The sequence below is a fragment of the Canis lupus genome, chromosome 22 (assembly GCF_011100685.1).
Source record: "Canis lupus familiaris isolate Mischka breed German Shepherd chromosome 22, alternate assembly UU_Cfam_GSD_1.0, whole genome shotgun sequence".
Lineage (NCBI taxonomy): Eukaryota > Metazoa > Chordata > Mammalia > Carnivora > Canidae > Canis > Canis lupus.
The window spans coordinates 11,190,054-11,209,107 of record NC_049243.1 but is presented as its reverse complement, the minus strand read 5'-3'; the positions used below and the strand labels follow the sequence as shown (position 1 = coordinate 11,209,107).

The following is a 19,054-nucleotide window of genomic DNA, read 5'->3' as shown; positions in this document are numbered from 1 at the left end:
AATGAATTCCTAACAATTTGAAAGGCAAGCTGTTGGAAGGCCATTATTAAATTTCATATTTGCTCTGCAGTTTTCTTCACCATTGCTTCATCTATTTAGGATTATGATAACATTAACTTTTGAATTCCTTTAAAAATAGGACTTTTTATATAGTACAAACTTTGAACTTCCTATATATTTGGAAAATAGAGTAAATATGTTTTTAAGGCATGGCTTGCAATTAAGCCAAAAGGTGATGATTACACTAGTCTGCACATTGTTCATCAATTTACACAGTAGCAGCAAAAGGATATTATGGTAGACACAGGAAGAAAAGTCACCTCTCAATTACCTCTCAAGGTAATTACAAGGTAATTACAGCAGAACGTAATCTTACTTTTTAAGTAACTTCATAAATTGTAACATCTCAAAAAGCAAATTATATCAAGATACCTTTTATTTATATTATTGATCATGCCACAAAACATTAAATTGTGTATTACTGTGTTTGTTGTAATATCTCAAAAGGCACCTGGGGACAGAGCATGTTTTGAGGGTTCATATCAAAACCAAATAACCAGATTAAATTTGAAGAAGAAAACTGATTAAATCAATGACTTTAGGGTCAAAACTTATAGAATAGATATTTTCACAGAGTCTTCAGTGAATTAAATAATTCTATTTTGGATACATTGAACACTTTCATGATCTCTAAAACAGTTCCAAAAATAACCTGTACTTGTTATTTAACCATGGCCAAGAATGCTGAGACAGTAGATATTCATGATTGAGCTATGTTATATATAGGTACATATACTCACTCAGGGGGTCAATGAGATCTGAAAAATAGAAAATAAAATGCAAATATTTTCCAGACTGGGGGGAGGCATTACTAATGGAAAGATCTGTTAAGCAGGTTTTAACTGTTTAAGATGGATAAAATTAATTATAAATAACAACTGGACTGTTGCTGAACAAATATAATCTGGGACATTTAAGAAAACATATCAGTTCAGTGTGGATTTAATGATGCTCTATTTTTTTTTTTTTTGTAGCACTGTGTGAAGGTTTGCAATTATCAAGAGAATTTGGATTACTTAGTACTTAAATTTCAGAACCCTGTATGGATTCCCTGACCTGATATTCAATACCCACTACTTGAACTCATTATATAAATACTATCCATTAGACAATGACAGCAATATGCCACAGTGGACAATGTGTTTACAGTGAAAATATGTCAATTTGAATTCTACTACAACTCTGAGGGTTTAGAATTACTAATTTTCTACCTAAAAAATAGGGACTTGTGATTACATGCTGTAGTTTTTACCATTCTTGGTGCCTAGTAATCCTTCCTGTATTCCAGAAATTACAAATCCTCCTGGACACAAGGTAGTCCTGTCATATAAACTATGCTAAATCAGTCCGAATCCTACTTCCAACCTCTAAGAGTAATTGTGGCCAAGAGATGAGAATATTACTAAGACTAGACCAACCTCATTTCCTCTATTCTTTTGCTCAAAGAGGTGATGAGGGAGACTCGGTCCCTTCTCCCTATGGTCTGATATCTGCAAGGCATTAAGCCAGAGTTGACTATAGACAGGCTTCTGATGAAGAGAAAATATATTTGCAATAGCAAAGAACAGCCTGGACAGAATCAAGAGACATTCTGAGGTCAATCCCATCCCTGATAATCCCATGATTTCTGATGTAAATTGTATAATCCCTCTTCAAAATGAAGCCCAGTATATATATGTTAGCCATTTGTAACTATTCTACTTATTTTCTTGGGGGTTATTTTTGGAGATAAAAGAGTGTACATGTAAAATATCAGTCATAGATTAAAAATAGGATAAATCAAGGCCATTATTATTATGATTTATTTTCTTCAATTCACATATAAAGATACTCTTTTATTAGTTGATGTAGCTTGAGGTTCAAGAAAAAAAGTTAAATATATATATATATATATATATATATATATATGTATATATATATTTATAATCCAGGCTAAATTTGCTACTACAACTGCTACAAATAGTACTCTCACTGGAACTACTAGTACTAATAGCACATCTATTATTATTATCACCATTTGCCAAATGACTACTGTTTATTGACTATGCTATGGATGCTCCAAGTATCATCTCATTTAATTTACATAGGAATTATTGTTATATCACTTTTATTATCATCACAGTTTATAATCCAATAAAGGGATCCCTGGGTGGTGCAGCGGTTTGGCGCCTGCCTTTGGCCCAGGGCGCGATCCTGGAGACCCGGGATCGAATCCCACATCGGGCTCCCAGTGCATGGAGCCTGCTTCTCCCTCTGCCTGTGTCTCTGCCTCTCTCTCTCTCTCTGTGACTATCATAAATAAATAAAAATTAAAAAACAAAATTATAATCCAATAAAACATTAATGAGGTTAAGTGGCATAAACTGAACTCATGGCTAGTCATGTTTATTGACATAGGTATAATTCAGATGAAAATTGGGTATTTCCATGAATCATCCAGACAATTCTTTAATTTCTTCAGGTTTCTCTGTATGTGGCATAAGCTCAAGTGGCAGGACTACTGAGCATTTCAAAATGAAACCAAGAAAAAATCTGCCAAGCTATAACATGAATGCTAACCCTTTTTGATCATAAATTTGTAAGATGAAAAGAAAATCATACTTCACTTTATTGATTCACTTTTAATACATTTTGTAAAATATACAGCAAATTTGATAGATAGTATTTACATATTTAGGATTTATAAAATGAGGATTGAAGAATGGCTCAAAGTGTGTTTTGGTGTTGCTCTTGATGCTACAGTTGAAATCTTGAGAGAATTTGTCATAAGCAATATATCTAATAAATGCCTCTGCTAAGAAAAAATAGAATTTGTCATAAACCCAGATCATGCTGGAAAAAAGAAGATTATACTTAAACTAAACGGAAGGACAGAATATTGCTAGAGGGAGATTTAGTTTCCAGAGGAGTCAGAAAATGCCAAGTTAGGGAGTTGTTCCCTTCATGTATTTTGGATCCCAGTTTTAAGTGTTCTTTATTTGGATTTAGTCATATGTTGGTCACATTTTCTGCAACTAAACCTCTTAGTCATTTCTGGTTCAACTTTGGTGTCCTTCTCTTTATATTAAGTTACTTAAAACATTTTAAAAACTACCTCCTGGGAAAACTATATTCTTCTTCCTCTCTCAGCTGTCAAAATGATTTAAAGTGTGACCTCTCAATCAATGGACAGTAGCCACTTCATCTTGAAACGATTTTTTTTCTTTCTGATTCTCTTTTGTCTTTTGTTCTCTAAATGTGCCATCTAAAGCAGTACTTTTGAGTTACTCAAATTGGTCCATTTCTTGAATTGTTTTCCCCTTTCAGTGTTTCATTTAATGTTTCTCTAATGGTTAGTTACTGTCAGAAGTCCTGTGAAAAGGTATGTCTTTGAGTTTATGTCCTCACTAATGCACATAATCTTGAATATTTAATAATACAATTCCTTGTATTATTGAAAGGGATGCAGTTTTATCTAATTGCAGGCTCATTTTCTTGTCCTTTTTGTAGGATGCGTACTGTGAAATTTCTGTTGGTATTTTTTATCTTAATTTTGCCTTCATAATATAAAAAATAACTTAGAAGAAACATCTTTTCTGAATGTCTAGCATAATTTTACTTTCAATAAATACTGAATATGAATGATAAAGGGAAGGAAACAGGAAACTAAAATTTTTGACATTTTTTGCCAAAATTTTTGGCACTGTGCTTCATATTACCTCATTTTTCTGTATATATTTTTTATTGGAGTTCGATTTGCCAACGTATACCATAACACCCAGTGCTCATCCCATCAAGTGCCCCTCTCAGTGCCCGTCACCCAGTCACCCCAACCCCCTGCCCACCTCCCTTTCCACCACCTCTTGTTCATTTCTCAGAGTTAGGAGTCTGTCATGTTCCATCACTCTCTCTGATATTTCCCACTCATTTTCTCTCCTTTCCCCTTCATTCCCTTCCACTATTTTTTATATTCCCCAAATGAATGAGACCATATAATGTTTGTCCTTTTCCGACTGACTTACTTCACTCAGCATAATACCCTCCAGTTCCATCCATGTTGAAGCAAATGGTGGGTATTCGTCATTTCTAATGGCTGAGGACTATTCATATTCATATTCATATTCAGTATACATAGACCACAGCTTCTTTATCCATTCATTTTTCGATGGACACCGAAGCTCCTTCCACAGTTTGGCTATTGTGGACGTTGCTGCTATAAACATCGGGGTGCAGGTGTCCCGGCGTTTCACTGCATCTGTATCTTTGGGGTAAATCCCCAGCAGTGCAATTGCTGGGTCATAGGGTAGCTCTATTTTTAACTCTTTGAGGAACCTCCACAGTTTTCCGGAGTGGCTGTACCGTTCACATTCCCACCAACAGTGCAAGAGGGTTCCCCTTTCTCCACATCCTTTCCAACATGTGTTGTTTCCTGTCTTGTTAATTTTCCCCATTCTCACTGGTGTGAGGTGGTATCTCATGGTGGTTTTGATTTGTATTTCTCTGATGGCAAGTGATGCAGAGCATTTGTCATGTGCTTGTTGGCCATGTCTACCTCTTCTTTGGTGAAATTTCTGTCCTTGTCTTTAGCCCATTTCATGATTGGATTGTTCGTTTCTTTGGTGTTGAGTTAAATAAGTTCTTTATAGATCTTGGATACTAGCCCTTTATCTGATATGTCATTTGCAAATATCTTCTCCCATTCTGTAGGTTGTCTTTTAGTTTTGTTGACTGTTTCTTCTGCTGTGCAGAAGCTTTTTTATCTTGATTTAGTCCTAATAATTCATTTTTGGTTTTGTTTCCCTTGCCTTCCCAGATGTATCTTGGAAGAAGTTGCTGTGGCCAAGTTCAAAAAGGGTGTTGCCTGTGTTCTCCTCTAGGATTCTGATGGATTCTTGTCTCACATTTAGATCTTTCATCCATTTTGAGTTTATCTTTGTGTCTGGTGTAAGAGAATGGTCTAGTTTCATTCTTCTGCATGGGGCTGTCCAACTTTCCCAGCACAATTTATTGAAGACACTGTTGTTTTTTCAGTGGATAGTCTTTCTTGCTTTGTTGAATGTTAGTTGACCATAGAGTTGAGGGGCATTTTTGGGTTCTCTATTCTGTTCTATTGATCTATGTGTCTGTTTTTGTGCCAGTACCACACTGTCTTGATGATCACAGCTTTGTAGTACAACTTGAGATCTGGCATTGTGATGCCCCCAGCTATGGTTATCTTTTTCAATATTCCTCTGGCTATTCTGAGTCTTTTCTGATTCCACACAAATCTTAAGAGGATTTGTCCCAACTCTCTGAAGAAAGTCCATGGTATTTTAATAGGGATTGCATTAAATGTGTAAATTGCCCTGGGTAGCCTTGACATTTCCACAATATTAATTCTTCCAATCCATGAGCATGGAATATTTTTTTCCATCTCTTTGTGTCTTCCTCAATTTCTTTCAGACGTGTTCTGTAGTTTTTAGGATAGAGATCCTTTACTTCTTTGGTTGAGTTTATTCCTAGGTATCTTATGCTTTTGGGTGCAATTGTAAATGGGATTTACTCCTTAATTTCTATTTCTTCTGTCTCATTGTTACTGTATAGAAATGCCACTGATTTCTGGGCATCGATTTTGTATCCTGCCACACTGCTGAATTGCTGTATGAATTCTAGCAATCTTGGGGTGGAGTATTTTGGGTTTTCTATGTACAGTATCATGTCATCTGCAAAGAGGGAGAGTTTGACTTCTTTGCCAATTGGAATGCCTTTTCTTTCTTTTTTCTTTTCTTTTCTTTTTTTTCTCTTTCTTTTTTTGTTTGCCTGCTTGCTGAGGCTAGGACTTCTAGTACTATGTTGAATAGCAGTTGTGAGAGTGGACATACCTGTCATGTTCCTGATCTTAGGGGAAAGGCTCCCAGTGTTTCCCATTGAGAATGATATTTGCTGTGGGGTTTTCGTAGATGGCTTTTAAGATTTTGAGGAACGTTCTCTCTATCCCTATACTCTAAAGAGTTTTGATCAGGAATGGATGCTGTATTTTGTCAAATGCTTTCTCTGCATCTATTGAGAGGATCATATGGTTCTCGTTTTTTCTCTTGTTGATATGATCTATCACGTTGATTGCTTTTTTTTAATTTTTATTTATTTATGATAGTCACAGAGAGAGAGAGGCAGAGACATAGGCAGAGGGAGAAGCAGGCTCCATGCACCAGGAGCCCGATGTGGGATTCGATCCCGGGTCTCCAGGATCGCGCTCTGGGCCAAAGGCAGGCGCCAAACCGCTGCGCCACCCAGGGATCCCCACGTTGATTGCTTTATGAGAGTTGAACCAGCCTTGCATCCCAGGGATAAATCCCACTTGGTCATGGTGAGTAATCTTCTTAATGTATTGTTGGTTCCTATTGGCTAGTATTTTGCTGATAACTTTGGCATCCATGTCCATCAGGGATATTGGTGTATAATTCTCCTTTTTGGTGGGGTCTTTGGTTTTGGAATTAAGGTGATGCTGGCCTCATAGAATGAGTTTGGAAGTATTCCATCCCTTTCTATCTTTTGGAACAGCTTTAGTACAATAGGTATTGTTTCTTCTTTAAATGTTTGATAGAATTCCCCTGGGAAGTCATCTGACCCTGGACTTTTGTGTCTGGGGAGGTTTTTGACGACTGCTTCAATATCTCCCCTGGTTATTGGCCTGTTCAGGTTTTCTATTTCTTCCTGTTCTAGTTTTCGTAGTTTGCGGTTTTCCAGAAATGTGTCCATTTCTTCTAGATTGCCTAATTTATTGGCGTATGGCTGCTCATAATATGTTTTTAAAATCGTTTGTATTTCCTTGGTATTGGTTGTGATCTCCTTTTTCATTCATGATTTTATTAATTAGAGTCTTTTTTGTTTTTAAAAGGCTGGCTAATGGCTTAACTATCATATTAATTCATTCAAAGAACCAACTCCTGGTTTTGTTGATCTGTTCCACAGTTCTTCTGGTCTTTATATCATTGCATTCTGCTGGGATCTTTATTAGCTCTCTTCTTCTGCTGGGTGTAGGTTTTATTTGCTGTTCTTTCTCCAGTTCCTTTAGCAGTATACCAGTTTAGCTTGTGTATTTGAAGTTTTTCCAATTTTTTGAGGGATGCTTGTATTGTGATGTATTTCCCTCTCAGGACTGCTTTTGCTGTATCCCAAAGATTTTGAATGGTTGTATCTTTAATCTCACTAGTTTCCATGCATCTTTTTAATTCTTCTCTAATTTCCTGGTTGACCCTTTCATCTTTTAGCAGGATGCTTTTTAACCTCCACTTTTTTGAATTTCTTCCTAATTTCTTCTTGAGATTGAGTTCAAGTTTCAAAGCATTTTGGTCTGAACATATGCAGGGGACAATCCCAATCTTTTGGTATAGGTTAAGACCTGATTTGTGACACAGTATGTGGTATGTTAAGACCTGATTTGTGACCCAGTATGTGGTCTATTATGGAGAAAGTTCCAGGTGCACTTGAGAAGAATGTGTATTCAGTTGCATTTGGATGTAAAGTTCTGTATTTATCTATGAAATCCATCTGGCACAGTGTATCATTTAAAGCTCTTGTTTCTTTGTAGATGTTGTGCTTAGAAGATCTGTCATTTGCAGAAAGTGCCATATGGAAGTCTCCCAGTATTAGTGTATTATTATCTAAGTATGTCTTTACTTTGGTTATTAATTGATTGATACTCTTGGCAGCTTCCACATTAGGGGCATATATTCATGACTGTTAGGTCCTCTTGTTGGATAGATCCTTTAAGTACGATACAGTGTCCCTCTTCATCTCTTACTACAGTCTTCGGGATAAACTTTAATTTATCTGATATGAGGATGGCTACCCCTGTTTTCTTTTGAGGACAATTTGAATAATAAATGGTTCTCCAATCTTTAATTTTCAGGCTGGTGGTATCCTTAGGTCTAAAATGAGTCTCTTGTAGACAGCAAATAGAGGAGTCTTGCTTTTTTATCAAGTCTGAAAACCCTGTGTCTTTTGATGGGATCATTAAGCCCATTCGCGTTCAGAGTTACTATTGAAAGATATCAATTTAGTGTCAACATAATAACTATTCAGTCCCTGTTTTTGTGGATTATTTCTTTGGGCTCCCTCTTTCTTTTACAGGGTCCCCCTTAATATTTCTTGAAGAGCTGGCTTGGTGGTCACGTGTTCTTTCAGTTTCTGCCTATCTTGGAAGCTCTTTATCTCTCCTTCTATTCTGAATGAGAGCCTTGCTGGATAAAGTATTCTTTGCTGTATGTTCTTTTGATTTAGAATCCTGAATATATCCTGCCAGCCCTTTCTGGCCTGCCAGGTCTCTGTCTGCTGTTAATCTAATATTTCTCCCCATATAAGTTAAGGATTTTCTCTTTATCTTTGGAATTTGCATGTTTTACTATTAAACGTCCAGGTGTTGAATGGTTTTTATTGATTTTAGGTGGTATCTCTCTATCTTTTGAATCTGAATTCCTGTTTCCCTCCCCAAATTAGGGAAGTTCTCAGCTATGATTTGGTCAAATATGCTTTCTGGTCCTCTGTCCCTTTCAGTGCCCTCTAGAACCCCAATTACATGTAGATTTTTCCTTCTGAGGCTGTCATTTATTTTCCTTAACCTTTCCTCAGGGTCTTTTAATTGTTTTTCTCTTTTTCCTCAGCTTCCTTCCTTGCCATAAACTTGTCTTCTATGTCACTCTTTCTTCTACCTCATTAACCCTCATCATTAGGACCTCCAGTTTGGATTGCATCTCATTTAATTGATTTTTAATTTTCGGTCTGATCATATCTAAATTCTGCAGTCATGAAGTCTCTTGAATTCTTTATGCTTTTTTCCAGAGCCACCAGTAGCTTTATAACTGTGCTTCTGAATTGGCTTTATGACTCTGAATTGTAATCCAAATTCTATAACTCTGTGGCAGAGAGTACTGTTTCTGATTCTTTATTTTGTGGTGGTTTGTTCTTTCTAGTTATTTTGCTCAGTGCAGAGTGGCTAAATATGAGTGGTACTTGTTGGAAGCACAAACTCCTCTCTGTAGCATTCTAGCTGTTCTCTTTTTAAATCTCAGGTCGAATTTGTAGGTTTTCAGGATAATTTGAAAGTTACCTAGCTAAGTTGGTGGGGACATGTTACTTGAGGATCCTATCCCTCTGCCATCTTGCCCCGCCCCCCTCCATATTACCTCATTTAATGTTTACCGTTCACCATAACTCAATACCATTTGGGAAATGTTCAGCAAAAGTAGGTCAATGTGTGTATTTTTATTTATGAAGTTTTACTTCACTGTAAAACTATAAGTCAAGCCTTTGCAAATTTCTATATATTAAATTAAATACAAGAAGCACTTATTAAAACTCTAAATATAAGAAAGCATATGATTATTTGTCAAAAACCTTACTTAAAACATTTCATCATGCCAATTTTTTGTTGTTGTTGTTAAATCATTCAGTTGTATAAGCAACCCTTGTCCTCCTCAAATAGGCCGGGAAGGTGATGGCTCTGAATAGTACATCTAATTTTTGGTTCACTCTGCATAAGGTAGATATTTGCCTCAAGCTTTCTTGGAAAGCATACTTGTCTCTACCAGGCCCTGCACAACTCACCCATCCCTGGCCATTTTTTCCTTTTTCTGCAAAGATTTCTGGTTTCCAATTTCCTTTCTTTTAGCTTTACTTTATTTTCACCACTGGCTTAGGTTATTTTCTGTATAGATCTGAATTTAAATGCAATCTCTTAAATTCTAATTTTAACATAACTTTCCAAAGATACCCTAGTTATTAACAAGAACCCTGTATTCTTCCCATTGCCCCTACAAATGATCAAATATCCATTTTATAAGGATGTTTGACTTCTGTAACTGAAATTAAGAAAAAACAATATCTGAATCACATCAAAAAGAATAAAATACTTGAGAATGAATTTATCAGAAAGTGTTCAAGACCTCTGAAAACAAAACATTGCTAAAAGAAAATTTAAAATATCTAAAATAAATGGAGAAATATTCTATGTATATATATGCGTTGGAAAGATCAATATCCTGAAGATGACAATTCTCCACAGTTTTATCTATGGGTTCAACACAATCCCTATCAAAACCCAGATTTTTTTTTTTTTTTCCAAAGAGCAAAGCATTCTTAGATATGATACCAAAATAATGGTACATAAAAGAATGTGAATATTAACTGAACTTCATTAAAGACAAAACAAAACTGTTTGGCTTCAAAAGATACCCTTAATAAAAGGTCACAGATTAGGAACAAATATGTGTGAAGCATATATACATGATTTATATATATATATATATATATAAATATAATATATATATATCTTTATGTTATGTATATATTTATATGTGATATAAGTCATCAATTACATATATTTTCTTTTTATCTTGAAATAAGCTTCACAAAGATTTTCTTCTATATATTCTTCTAGAAGTTTTATAGTTACCTTTACACTTTGGCATATGATCCATTTTTAGTTATGTGTATGATAAAAGTGTCTAAATAATTTTCATGAGAAAATCCAATTTTATCACTACAATTTGTATCCAGTCTATGTGAAGAACTCTTCTAAAGTAATATAAAAAATCCAATTAAAAATTAGTGAAGAAAAAAATGAAAAACTGAATAGACATTTCACTAAAAAAGGTATATGAATGACTAATAAGCACATGAAAAAATGCTCAGCATCAATAGCCATCAGCAAATGCAAATTAAAATAATATGAAATACCACTTTATACCCTTAGGAAGAGCTACAGTTAAAAAAGAAGATAATCAATAGGCAAGGAGATATGGAGAAATCAGAATCTCCATATATTGCTAATGAGAATGTAAATCAGTACAGCCACTTTGAATTATTTTTTAAAAAGTTAAGGGACACCTAAGTGGCTCAGTCAGTTAAGCATCTGCCTTTGCCTCAGTTCATGATTCCAGGGTCCTAAGATCAAGCCCCGCAGGCAGCATCGAGCTCCCTGCTCACTGGGAAGCCTATTTCTCCCTCTCCCTCTGCCCCTACCTTTCTCTCTCAAATAAGCAAATAAAATATTAAAAATAAAACTCAACAAACTTATCTTCTGACCTGGCAGTTACACTCCTGGGTGTCTGCATGAAATGAAATCCAAGTCCACACAAAGACTTGTGTTCATAGCTTTATTCATAATAGTAAAAATCTGAAAACCCTGTATCTCCATGAAGTGATAAAGGGATAAATTGTGGTTTATCCAGATAATAGACTACTACTTAGTCATGAAAAGGAACAAAATATTGATATACAGTACACATGAAGGAGCCTCAAAAACATTGAATTAAGTGAAAGAAGTCAGATGCAAAAGACATAATTCATATGAAATGTTCAGAAAAAAAAAAACAAATTTAAGCAGATAGTGGTTGCCTGGGGCTGGAGTTAGCACTGAGAATGACTGCAAATAGTAGTACATGGGATCTATTTGGAGTGATAGAACTGGATTGTGGTGACATCTATAAATTTACTGTCAAAAAGTGTGTACTTAATATGGGTAAACTTTATGGTATGTGTATTTTCTCTTGCTGTTGTAACAAATTACTAACAGTTTAGTAGCTTAAAATAATACAAATTAGTTATTTTGAATTTCTGTAGATCTGAAGTCTGGTGAGAGTCTCCATAAGCTAAAATCAAGGTGTTGACATGCTTTATTCCTTTCTGTAGGCTCCACAGAATCCATTTCCTTGTTTTTCCGGGTGTTGTCAGAATTTAATTCCATACAGCTGTGAGACTGAAGTGCTGGTTTCCCTGCTGGATGTTAGTTATTGGGGCCACCCTTAGCCCTGAGACCCCTCTTGTACATAGACCTCTACATCTTGGAACAAGCGGTGGGCATCAGATCCTTCTCATGCTGCCATACCCTCCTCCCAGAAGTGATCTTTCTTTGATACAGCCAGAAAAGATCCCCAGATTTTAAAGACTCAAATGGTTGGGCCCACAAAGATAATCTCACTATGTCATCAACTTTAATCCAATCTTCAAAGTCTCTTTTCCCATGCAAGGCAACATATTCAAAGGAAGATATTAGGTATTGACATATTTGAGGATCCATTATTCTGCCAATAGGACACATTATTTCTTCTTCATTTAGATTTGTTACATTTACATCATTTCTTAAGATCTAATACCCTATGGTAGAATCTAAATAATCCCTTGTAGAACATTATATCATTGGTGAATAAAGACAATTTAGGTTTTTTTTTTTTCTTTCTGATATATTTTTGTTTTTTTATTATTATCTGATTTCATATAACACCACGGCCTTAACTACCTAAGAGCTTTCCTAGGCTCTCAGGCTGAAAATGTCAGAGCCATCCTTTATTCCTTTCCTCAAGCCCCATAAAAGATTCCTCAACAAGTCCTGAGAGCTATACCTAGAAACATATAATAAAAATGACTACTTCAACACTTCAACCTGTGCCACTCTATTCCAAATTCTTGTAAGGTTTTACTTAAGGTTCCACTGATGCCTTAAAGATCTCTCTGCTTCCATCCTTGCCCTGCTCTCCTTGTCCAGTCTGTGTTTCATTTAGTAGTCAGAGGGATCACATAAAATTACCATTAATTCAAGTACTTAATAAAAGTACTCATTAAGGACTATGACTCATTGAGTCCTTGTATGTGTTAGAGGGGTTAACCCACCTACATTTTTAAATAACCCTATAAATATAATTATTTCCCCATATTTACAAGTTAGAGATTAAAGCACTAGAACTTTAGCTTATATAAGGGTAGACAACTAGCAAATCCAGCAGCCAGAATTTGAACATAGGCCAGTTATTCCAAAACCCATAATACTCCTAACTACTATGCTATAGTCAATCTATTATTTTCCAAGTTTAATTGAATATTAAGTTCAATTTTATTGGTTTATTTTTAGTTTTGTCAGAGCCACCAAGTATCAAAAACAGCCACCACTTCCCCATTCTCTCCTCAATGTATATATTTAGAAGAGTAAGGAAAGCCAGGTGGTAGCCAATATCACTGGCCTTGTAGACAGTGCTCTGCTTGCTGGGAAAGGCATCCACCTCCACAAAGAGATAATAGGGAGACTGCAAGATAATCACTGATGTTGTTGCCACAAAGCAACATTGGCATTCTGTTTCCCAGTTGGATTTCTGTTTAGGCAGTGAACTTGCTGACCTTCTCCTGTGCCTTTCTCAGTAGAGAAAATAACCAGAGTGATGGCTGGCTGGCAGTCTAGGAGCCTGCATGCATATCCTCTAGCATCAGGACTGCCAGTGTGGGTGGTAACAGGCAGCTGAGCAGGAGTCAGAACTCCCAGATCAGAGACCTGGGCAGTGGGAAGGACCCAAAAGGCCTCCAAAGAATTGTCACACATGCCGTGCAGGAGCCAGCATGTGAGTGCCTGCCACACAGAAGGTGATGACCAGCAGTATAGGTCAGAGACACAGTGAGAATTGGCAGGAAGGGGCCTAAAACCTAAATGCAGCAATAAGTAAGGACCATTTGTCCTTATTCCTCACCTACTTCCCTCCCTCTCTACCCTCCTAGCATTGGGAAAAAGAAGGGCTAGAACTTTGAAACATGTGGTTCAAATATATGACTGAAAGTGTTTTCTCCCCCCTTCTCCTAGTTAAGGTTTGTTTTTTGTTTTGTTTTGTTGTTGTTGTTGTTGTTGTTTTTAGTTTTTATTCAACTTCCAGTTAACATGTAGTGAATTAGTTTCAGATGTACAATATAGTGAATCAATACTCCCAGATATCACTGTACTTATCACAAGTATACTTCCTTAACCCCCATCACGTATTTCATCTATCCCCTCACCTACCTCCCTTCTGGTAACCGTCAGTTTGCTTTTTTTTTTTTTTTTAAGATTTTGTTTATTTATTCATGAGAGACACACAGAGAGAGGCCAAGACACAGGCAGAGGGAGAAGCAGGCTCCATGCAGGGAGCCCAATGTGGGACTCGATCCCGGGACTCCAGGACCAGGCCCTGGACTGAAGGTGGTGCTAAACCGCTGAGCCCCTGGGCTGCCCCATTAGTTTGTTCTTTATAGTTAAGGGTCTGTTTCTTGGTTTGACTCTCTCTCCTTTTCCCTGTGCTCATTTGTTTTGTTTCATAAATTCCACATATGAGTGAAATCACATGGTATTTTTCTTTCTTGGACTGACTTATTTCTCTTGGCATTATACTCTCTAGCTTCATCCATGTCTTTGCATATGGCAAGATTTCATTCTTTTTTATGGCTGAGTCATATTCCATTTTGTGTGTGTGTGAACTCTTTTTTTATCCATTCATCAGTCAATGGACACATGGGCTATTTTCATAATTTGGCTATTGTAGATAATGCTGCTATAAACACTGGGGTGCAGGTATCCCTTGACATTAGTATTTTTGTATTCTTTCTTTGGGTAAATGCCTAGAATTGCAATTGCTGGATCATAGGGTAGTTCTATTTTTCACTTTTTTGAGAAATCTCCATACTGTTTCCCACAGTGGCTGTACCAGTTTGCATTCCTACCAACAGTACATGTGGGTTCCCCTTTCTCCACATCCTAGCCAATACCTGTTGTTTCTTGTGTTGTTTATTTCAGCCATTCTGGCACGTGTGAGGTGATAGCTCATTATAGGTTTGATTTGCATTTACCTGATGATCAGTGATGTTGAACATCTTTTTATGTGTCATCTGGATGTCTTCTTTGGAAAAATGTCTATTCATGTCTTCTACCCATTTTAATTGGATTATTCATTTTTGGAGTGTTGAGTTTTATAAGTTTTTATATATTTTAGATACTAACCATTTGTCAGATGTGTCATTTGTAAATACCTTTTCTGATTTCTGCCTTTTAGGTTTGTTGATTATTTCTTTTGCTGCGCAGAAGCTTTTCATTTTGATGTAGTCCAGATAGTTTATTTTTGCTCTTGTTTCCTTTGCCTCAGGAGACATATCTAGAAAGTTGCTATGGCCAGTGTCAAAGAAATTACTGCCTGTGTTCTCTCTTAGGATTTTTATGGTTTTAGGTCTCACATTTAGGTCTTTAATCCATCTTGAATTCATTTTTGTGTGTGGTCTAAGAAGGTGGTCCAGTTTTATTCTTTTGCATATGGTTGTTCCATTTTCCCAATGCCATTTGTTGAAGATAACATCTCTTTTTCCATGGGATTTTCTTTCCTGTTTCATTGAAGATTAATTGACCATATCACTGTGGATTCACTTCTGGCTTTTCTGTTCTATTCCATGGATCCATATGTCTATTTTTGTTCCAGTACCATACTGTTTTGATTACTACAGCTTTTTTAAAAAGATTTTATTTATTTATTCATGAGAGGCAGAGAGAGAAGAGGGATAGGAGAATCAGACTCCACTCAAGGAGCCCAATGTTGGACTTAATTCCAGGACTCTGGGATCCCTGAGCCGAAGGCAGACGCTCAACCACTGAGCCACTCAGGCAACCCGATTACTACAGCTTTATAACAGAACTTGAAGTCCACAACTGTGTTGCCTCCAGCTTTCTTTTTCAGAATTGGTTTGGCTATTCAAGGTCTTTTGTGGTTCTACACAAATTTTTGGATGGTTTGTTATGGCTCTGTGAAAAAATGCTGTTGGTATTTTGATAGGAATTGCGTTAAAGATGTGGATTGCTTTGCGTAGTGTAGACATTTTAACAATATTCTTCCAATTCATGAGCATGGAGTATATCCATTTCTTTGTATGACTGAAAGTTTTAATGTAGATTGGACAGATTTTAATAAAGTATGACCAGAAAGACACCTCTTAGGAACAGAAAGAAATGGATTTTCCAGAACATGGTTTAATCTAGTGACAGATTTAAATAAAAATTTTATGTTTATCCACTATGCTTTGAGAGTTCTTAATTAACTGGTTATAATAGCTTTAAAGCCCTAGGAGATCAGGCTTCTACCTCATTATTTCTGTCCATCCTCTCACTATGTTCCAAATCCAGAACAAATTATTTGCACCCTCAGGACCTTTACACAGCCTATCTACAGGGCTTTCTCTTACCCATCTTTTAAGATACCATTGTCATATTTCCAAATAGTCCTTTTCTGAGCACCTTCTATAAACTTGCCCCTCCCCTGACTCAATGACCATATTGTTTTCACTGCAATAACTTATTTTACTCTTTACATTTCCAATTATAGAACATTCAGAATGGAAGAAAAGCTGTTTTGTTAGCAGCTCTTTTCATGCATCCAAATTGACTGTAGTTTAGGTTTGTCTAGAAACTTGGAAGGAAAAAGTTGGAATTGACTTTTTTCCTCAGGGACAATACGTTTTTAGAAAGTCTCCCACGTGGAAGCTGCACTATTGAAAGGCTTCTACCAGTGACAGTGTTCTTTCAAGGGCTTTATCATTACTCAGTCTCCAAACTAAGCATTCCCATGCCTGAGATCAATATATACTTCCTCCCAAGTTTCAACCCCATTCCTTTCCAATTTATAATATATGAATGACTTCAACACTCACCTCCAAACAAAAAAAATTAAAAATTTTGTTGCTTTTAGCCAGGGTTAAACTGTGACCATGTTATTGGTATATCTGGAGATGAAAAATTCTGTCCCACTGTGAGATTTGACTTCACTATCTGGAAAGATTTACTTTGCTATCTTCTTTCAAAAGTATTGTCAATAAAAATTAAGAACATTAGCTGAAAAAAATTTTTCCACACCTACGTATGGTACAGTTTTCCATAGATCTGTGTGAATGACCTATGCAATTACTTCTGCTCTTTAAGCCATCTGCTTTTAGAAATGTGTTGTTTTCCTTCAGATTTGAAGACAAATGTGACTTTTAAAATACCTCCACTGCTCCATTTTATTAAATAGGATGGGTGGTGAATGTGGCAGTAAGTCTCTTTTAAGATTCACTCCTGCACTGCAAGCTCCTGCAAACATTGTAAATGTGAGTTAACATTCTGGAGACCAAACTGTCTTTCACAGATAGTAGATATGCAGAGTTAAACAGCATGAATCTGCTTGAGGCATAGCCATATTCCTTCAAGCAAGAGGAAGACAGAATCATTATTCTGCTGGCAAAGTGAATACCTAGAAAGGAAGCCTGGTGTGCATATCCATTCCCTAGTAAATACGTTCTTTGTAAACTGATTATTTAACACATCTCTATCTAAAGACCAACCATTCTCATTAAAAACTAAAGAACTATGATTAGTCCCCAAGTTTTATTTAGTTAGAAAATTATTAATACTTAATTCTACCTTTGTTATTAGAGATTCAGAACCAAAGGCAGAAATAGATAATACTATGGAAATGTGTAGCTGTTGCAGCATATATAATATCCAGTAGGAACAGTTAAGATAACAATGAAGGGCATATAAGTAATTATTGGGAATAATATTCCATATAAATTCTAAGGCAGGTCCTGCTCCTTGAGGCTTTGAACGATATTTTACTTGGTGATACTTAGGTTGAATATGAGCAGAAATGTAATAATCATGCTGGTTTATATTTCATGATGTGATTTAAAAGCCATTATCAGAATCATCTTTTCCATCCTCAGAACCACCATGAGAATACTATTATCATCCTGTTGATAGATGTGGAAGCATAAACTCAGAATGGCTCAGTGACCTACCCAAGGTACCATAGCTGATGATGACAGTAATGAGCTCCACCTTTCTTTGTCTAAGATCAGAAATACTACCACTATAGATGATGGTGTATATAATGCCTATGTATTATTTCCAATTGTGTGTTGAACACAGACATGAATAAATAAGATATGAAGGTGAGATGAATAGGATATTAACTACTACTAAGGGAAAAATGCTTTCTTATCACTTCTGGGATACAACATTTATATAATACAATAGAAGCTTATCATGCATTTGTCCCTCCAAGTATTTATTGAGTGCCAACTATGTACTAAGCATAAGTAGTGGCTACTGAGACAAAAAGGAGTTTCTGTGTTCTGGGGTTCATTACCTAATAGAAAAGCATAAGCAATTAGACATCAATATGACAAGTATCATGATAGTGTAAAGATGTGGTTTGTACTTAACCTGCTTGGGAAGGTCAAGAAAAATTCCTTTGAAAGATGAGATAGGGATCCCTGGGTGGCGCAGCAGTTTGGCGCCTGCCTTTGGCCCAGGGCGCGATCCTGGAGACCCGGGATCGGATCCCACGTCGGGCTCCCGGTGCATGGGGCCTGCTTCTCCCTCTGCGACTATCATAAATAAATAAAAATTAAAAAAAAAAAAAAAGAAAGATGAGATAGAAGTCAGGAAGAAGATGTTAATTAGGGGGGTAATAGGCAGATTGCAAGGGAAAGTACCTGGCAGGAGGGATGTCATTTGGAAAACATGGACACGTTCAAAACCATAAAGGGCTGAGATCTTTTAGAAGTATCTTGCCCAGATAGTCCCAAGTAATATACAAATAGATATTTTGCTAGTGCATTTATTTAAAATACATTTGGTACTTAAAAACGAATCATTTGTAGGTTATTTAACAACTTACCAAAGGAAGAATAGTAATGGCAAAGTTCTGTAATCCTTATACTATAATTGGAAATCTTCAAAGACCAACTTTAATTATTAATGCTTAATTATGGAAACGATAGAGAGTATTATGGAAAAGGAAAGTGTATTCAAATTACTGAAATATTCATAAACTTACAACTAATATGTAATTTTTCCATGCACTCTCCATTGAGATGGCATTACCCAACTCTAATATCATCCAAGTCTTAATGAAGTCATTTCTACCCATGGGAATGACATACTTGTAGTTATCTGGACCTTTAGAAGACGGCTAATATGTTTCCTTAAAAGAGGGTTAGTGGTAATCTCTGAGAATCTTCCCTATTTTTTTTTCTTTTTCCCATCATAGCCCATTTTCTACTATTCTCATATACATATGTCCTATACTTAATTCTTTTTCTTCTTATTTTAATTCACTTTCAACTACAGAAGTCTGTGCTTGCCAACCAATATAAAACCAAGATGTGAGAATTCCAGGGAGGATGGTGGAGTAGGATGATCCTAAACTCATCTCAGTACTGG

General features: G+C 36.1%; 1 long non-coding RNA gene across 1 annotated transcript in view; it reads right to left on the bottom strand.

Annotated features, from left to right (window-relative positions):
- Positions 1–18,194, bottom strand: part of LOC111091830 — a 50,229-nt gene extending 32,035 nt beyond the window's left edge. The window contains exon 1 of the long non-coding RNA XR_005376300.1: positions 18,053–18,194. This is a non-coding gene — a long non-coding RNA (uncharacterized LOC111091830). The remainder of the gene's footprint in view (positions 1–18,052) is intronic.
- Between the last annotated feature and the right edge of the window lie 860 nt (positions 18,195–19,054).